Here is a 6,959-nt window from a genome sequence, read left to right on the forward strand (position 1 = left end):
ATAAGATTGTTCAATTCAGTTCTTCTCTTGTGACAGAAAATATACTAAAACCAGAATGTTTTTCTAATAACTGATCACATTAAGGGGCTGCTTAAGAAACATTTACTGTGCATAACTTGTATCATCTCATTTAATCTGCACAATCAACCTGTGGGGTACATGTTCAAGTTTATGACCTTGGAATTTTGAAGTTCTGCGTTATCAGCTGCAAAGAACACAAGGAACCTCTGACTCCAAATTCTGTCTAAGAAAATATACTGCCCATAATGCCTCCTCTCCAACCCCTCCCACCAACCAGCAAGCAAACTTGCACCACACTACTATCCCTGGCATCTCCAGGGTAAAACACATTCAAGGACAAGGCCTTACAAGCTGAATAAACTGGGACAAATCATCCATTTTGAGTTCTGTCAAACACATTTCCCAAGCAACAAAATATGTGATTCAGCATAGAAAAAAACTAACCATTCACCGAGATAACACGTTTTTTGAGAAAGCTTTTGGCTAACCTCAATAACCCTGCCCCCGCAGGAGAGGCGTCCGTTTGGGGAATGGAGGGAGGGATGACAAGCCAGTTGTTGGACTGTGACCTTCCAGAACCACAGCTGTGACCCTTAACAAGATAGCTGACCTGGGCCTTTCATTTGCTTTTATTTCATTTGTGTGTTTAATTCCAAGGTTGCAAATAACAGGAAATGAACCACAGTTTAGCCAGTTAACATCAAAGATACGAGACCAGGAGGCCGACTGTGAAAAAGAATTAAAAGGGTAAAAAAAAATCCAATGAGTCACACCCTTTCAATACTCCCAAGAATCACAAGAAGCAAAATGTGTGGGAAGCTACAAGTGGACACCCCAAATAAGAACAGACCTGGAGCTCTTCAAAAACTGTGAAGTTCCACATAAATGTGAAAAATAATACATAAGCCATAGTTTGGGCAAATACTCATCAGCTGGAAAAATGACTTCTAATGGTAATTAATTTGGGGACATTCTGATTTGGAATGCATACATTTCATCCACTTGTTATTTCTTTTTTTTTTTCCTTTTAAGATCTTATTTATTTATTTGACAGACAGAGATCACAAGTAGGCAGAGAGGCAGGCAGAGAGAGAGGGAGAGGGAACCAGGCTCCCCGCTGAGCAGAGAGGCTGATTTGGGGCTTGGACCCAGGACCCCGGGATCATGACCTGACCCGAAGGCAGAGGCTTTAACCTACTAAGCCACCCAGGCGCCCCACTTGTTATTTCTTGTAGAGAGAATAATAGTTGTGGGAACTTGTTCTCATATTTCAGACCGTAAATATCACCGATTTTGTGGTACTTCAACTTCGAAATAAAAGTTCGTATGCTGTTCTTTAATAAAAATGGCAAGCTTACAAATCATGCTGCTGGGGAGAAAGCAGTAGCAATTTGCTCTCTGTCACAGTGGCTCTCAGCCTTGGGGAGCTTTGCAAAAATGCTGATGCCTGGGTCGCGCCCCTCTCAGCTACCCTACCCAAGATTCCAATGTCACTGGTTTGAGTATCTGAGTTTTTTAGATTGCCCCAGGTGATTCAAGACTGTGGGTAAGGGCAAGAAGAACCACTGTCTTCAGACCTTCCCAGGAAGAAAGACAGCTGCCCAGAGAAGGAAGGAAATTTCCAGAAGTAGGCAGAATCCCCCAGTCTTGATTCCATACCTGTTAGCTTAGCACCCTCCAGTCCGGGACATGTCCTTGGAGTGCTTCTGCTACAAGCAACCTGGACTTCAAACAGCACCTCTTAACCTTCCTATTATTTCAGATGTCTGGGAGAAAAAGGGATAGAAGTCGTACTGGGTCTGCTCAACCCCACCGCTGAGGCTGAGTTTGGACAAAACAAAAATGTTCAAAATGAGACTGGTTAAGAGATGGGACCCTCATAGAGTGTGTATGTGTGTGGGTATGTGTGTGTGTGTTAGCTGAAGTACAGCTGACATACAATATTACATTAGTTTCAGGTATACAGCCTAGTGATTGCACAACTCTACAGATGACGAAATGCTCACCATAAATGTAATTACCATCTGTCACCATACAAAGTTCTTAGAGTATTATTGACTATATTCCCTTGCTGTACTTTTCATCCCCATGACTTATTTATTTTTTTAAAACAAGATTTATGTATTTGAGAGAGAACCAGAGAGAGGGAGCACACAAATGGAGAGGGAGAAGCAGGCTGCCTGCTAAGCAGGGAGCCCGATGCGTGGCTTGATCCCAGGACCCTGGGATCATGACCTGAGCCAAAGGCAGACACTTAACCAACTGGGCCACCCAGGAACCCTGAGTTATTTATTTTATAATAAGAAGTTTTTACCTCTTAATCTCCCTCACCTGTGTGTGTGTGTGTGTGTGTGTGTGTGCGCGCGTGCGCGCGTTAACAACATTCAGAATAACCTGCTAGAAAGGGGCAGCACAGCAAAGCTTGACAGCAAATGTATGGCTAGCACATGTACCAAAGCGCACATAACCTCAGCTATAAAATATTCATGGAATGGTGTACATGCACAGGTTTTGCTTCCTGTCGGCTTGTATTTCACCTAATAATCAAAGAGAACCAGCAGAGGGGCACCTGGGTGGCTCAGAGGTTAAGCCTCTGCCTTTGGCTCGGGTCATGATCTCAGGGGTCCTGGGATGGAGCCCCGAATCAGGCTCTCTACTCAGTGGGGAGCCTGCTTCCCCCTCTCTCTCTGCCTCTCTGCCTACTCGTGATCTCTCTCTCTGTCAAATAAATAAATAAAATCTTTAAAAACAAAGAGAACCAGGAGAGAAAAAAGTGATCTCTAACTCTTACGTATGACAATTCATCGGAGTAAAGGAGAATGAGTTTTAATGAGAAAGGGCCACAAACAGTATAAAGAAGTGAAAACCAGACTGAAAAACAAAGACACATTCTCAAGAGTCTGATTTCAAAATGAAAGGTTCATTGCTGTGACTTTGCTCTAACTGCATTTGGATAATTTTGATTTGATTTAAATTTGCCTCCCCTTTTTTTCTCAAGGGTCTGTCAAAAACATTGGTGTTTCCCTGATGTACGCTTCTGAATCTGCCCAAGGATTAAGATATCCATACCTCTGGGTTAACACTCAAAGAGGAAAACAGTATGGAGGTTTCTAAAAAAAAAGAAAGAAAGAAAGAAAGAAAGAAAGAAAGAAAGAAAGAAAGAAAGAAAGAAAGAAATTAGAACTACCACATGATCCAGCGCTCCCGCTTCTGGGTATTTATCCAAAAGAACTCAAACCAGAATCTCAACGAGATGCCTGTCCTCATGATCACTGTGGCATTATTCACAAGAACCAAGACAGAGAACCAACCCACGTGACCAGTGATGGATGACTGGATAACAAACCACAGCAGATACATTGAATGGAATATCATTCAGCCTTAAAAATGGACAGCCTGGGGCACCTGGCTGGCTCAGTCAGGAGAGCACGTGACTCTTGATCTCAGGACTTTGAGTTCAAGCCCCTCATAGGGTGTGGAGCCTACTTAGGAAAAAAAAAAAAAAAAGGACATCCTGCCACATACTACAACACAGATGAACCTCAAGGACATTATGCTAAGTGAAATAAACCAGTCACAAAAGACAAATACTGTAAGATTTTATTTATGTGAGGTATTATCTAAAGTAGATTCATAAAACAGGGGCTGAGGGGAGGAGAAAATAGGGAGTTATCTTTATTGGGTTTCAGTTTCGGTTTTATATGATGAAAAGGTTCTGGAGCTCTTTTTCACAAAAGCCTGAATCTATTTAATGCTACCAAAATGTACACCTAAAAACGGTTAAGATGGTAAATTTATGTCATGTGTTTTTTACCACCAATTCAAAAAAAAAAAAAAATCTTGGTTTCAAGCATCAAAAACAGACTTTGGGCAACTTAAAGGAAGAAAATTTTGGAAAACTATTTGATTGTTCTGGGAATGTCTGGGAACCCTGAAGATTCACAGGTAGCCTGTAAGAACAAAAAAGGGTAGGAATCCGGAAATTCAGTGTTCCTTCCCTTTAAGCTGGAGAGTTTTCTGTGTTCCCTTGACCGGAAAGCATCCAATAATAAATCTCAGGTTTGTAAATATCGTGAAAAAACCCTAAAAACAAAAACACTAAAAACTACAAGAGGAAGACTGAGCTCAAAGGAGTCAAAGGGTTTGGGCAGCAGGTGCGCTCCATTCTAAATTAGGATGGGAACACTCATTCTAGGGCAGACTCGGAAAGAAAGGCAGGGGACTTAACAGCCCCGCTCAAAGATACTCCATTGTGATGTCAGCATTTGACCGGAGTCTATTCTCCCTGTATTTAAAAAAAAAAAAAAAAAAAAAAAAAAAAAAAAAAAAAGTCTCTCTTGGTGGGAACTAACAACACGATCTGATTCATATTGAATTTTTCCCAAAAGTTACACAAAGGGAAGTAATAATGCTGACTGTGAGAACTGAAGTGGAAATCAGATCTCAGCCCAACCAGAACGACCAATGGAGACAATAGACAATAACTGTGACTCTGATGAAATTCATTTCTCAGCTGAAGGCACTGGGCCCATGTTTCTCTTGCTCTATTCTTAGTACTAAATCTAACTGTTTCCCTTCCAGGGAAACAGCTCTCTTCAGTTTGAAACAATAGATATTCACACCGCATTCCATATTTTCTGGGTTCTCTGTGTTGCCTAAAATGTCACGACCAGCTCACTTCCCCCACAAGGTATGGCCAAGATTTCCCCATCCGCAGGGAGTCATGGCTGTTTCCAGAACATGAATGTGCAGAGCCAGGCTGGGCAGCCTAAATCTATGCACTGGAGCAGTAGTGACAAAGGGAGGGAAGGCTCAGAAGCTGTGTCTTATTCATCTCTTCATTTCCTCGGCCATGCTTGGCATTTACTGGCATTCAGCAAATGTTGTTGAATGAATAGGGCAACTTTGGTATCCTTATACGTAACACATCGAAAGGAGCTCAAAGTTTTAAGGTGAAAGTGGTTCTTGCATTAAAACCCCTTAATAAATGCTAAAGGAACATAAACTGGATTTCCTAATGACCATGACAGGCTTAACTGCCTACCAAATATCTATTCTCCAATTTGCTCTCAAATTTAAAACAATCCCAATTTCTCGATTGGCATATTATTTCCCAGCTTAAAAACAAAAAGACAAAAAACAAAAAACCTACATTTGTCAGACTCCATTGCAGCAAGGTTAGGTTACAGTCAACAAGTAAGCTGAAGTAATGAGCTCAAGTTCTGTGAAGTCTTGAAAGGGCAGTGGCATGTGCTCCTGCCTCTCATCTTCCATTCTGCAGCCTGGAACTAAGATGTGATGGCTGGAGCCCCAGCAGCCATTTTAGACTCTAAGGATGATGAGCACATCTTAGGGATGGCAAGGTGGAAAGCTTAGAAGAAACCTGGGTCCCTTACAACCATGGAGCTATCATAACAGCCCTCGATTGGTACCTTCTAAACCTCTTTTATCTGAGAAAGAAACTTCTTCTTTTTTAGCCCTTAGTTGTAGGGTAGCTATGACTCACAGCTGAACCCAATCCTAATTGACACAGCTGTCAGAAAACACAGAATTAGGGGAAAGGTCTCAGGAGTACACATCCCTTCTCCCCCTCCTCTCCTAAAGATATCAAACTCTGTCTAGGGAGGGTACCGGTCCTCTACTGCATAAAGGCATTCCAGCTTAGACTGTTTTTATGATACATTCCTATAAAACAGCAAAGGTGGTTTAACTTGACTGGCAATCTCCCAGCTCCTGACTTCTCTCCCCTCCCCTACTCCTAGAAGCCAGTGCAGTGCCATGGTAATTACCAAAGACTCCCTGACTCCCTTTGGCCTATCTGTCTCCCTCACTCCTGCCTCTTTCTTTCTTTCTTTCTTTTTTAATATTTACTTATTTATTTTGGGGGGGGGGGGAGTAAGAGAGTGAGCAGGGGGAGGGGCAAAGGGAGAGGGAGAGAAATCCTCAAGCAGACTCTCTGCGGACTGTGGAGTCCAACATAGGGCTTGATCCCAGGACCCTGAGATCGTGACCTGAGCCAAAACCAAGAGTCAGACACTTAACTGACTGAGCCACCTGGGTCATCCAACTCCTGACCCTTTCTAAGCCGGCTTCATACAGCAAAATTACCTAGTGTCCCCTTGAAATCTGATTAAACTGATTCACAGTAGGAGAATAAATGGCCCTGGCCTTAATCTGAGAAGAAGAGTAGGAGAGCACATGTTCTACACGTGTATAATTCAGAAAGCATTTGTGACAGGTAGAAGGAGTGAGAGTGGAACATGGTTGTTCAGGCCACGTGGGCAGTGAGGTGCACACCTGGGACACGAATCTAGGCCTTCTAGCTTCCAGCTCAGCATTCTTTCCTTTGAGCCAAGGGGCCAGACACCTTAGGGGATCCTTCAGAACCGGTGTTACCAAGTCCAGGGTCACCACAAGGAGCATGTGGATGAGATGGGCGCCTTAGGAGCTCTGCCAAGTTGGAATCTGTTGACAGAGCTGAAGCCACAGGAAGCCACAGGAGTGGGAAGCATGTGGGAAAGATCGTGGGTTGAACTCTCAACCCAAAGTCTCTTGGTGGCACATGACAGGAAAGGAAGTGGCTCACACTGTGTGCACTTGACTTCTTTTCCTGTGTAGCCCTTCCACAGAGGTCTTCTGAGGAAGGATGAAACTGTCCAGAAAGTATCTCTCTCACTTCTTTCCAGGGCAGAGTTTGTGTATGGGTCCCCTATCTTGCTGGTGATATTCAAAAGTAACAGGTTAGGGGCGCTTGGGTGGCTTAGTCAGTTAAGCGTCTGCCTTTGGCTTAGGTCAGGGTCCTAGGACAGAGCCCCGCATCGGGCTCCCTGCTCAGCGGGCAGCCTGCTTCCCCCTCTCCTTCCCACTGTGGTCTCTCTATTTCTGTCTCTCTCTCTCAAATAAATAAAATCTTTTTTTTTTTTTAAAGTAACAGATTA

The sequence above is a fragment of the Mustela lutreola genome, chromosome X, assembly GCF_030435805.1.
Source record: "Mustela lutreola isolate mMusLut2 chromosome X, mMusLut2.pri, whole genome shotgun sequence".
NCBI lineage: Eukaryota > Metazoa > Chordata > Mammalia > Carnivora > Mustelidae > Mustela > Mustela lutreola.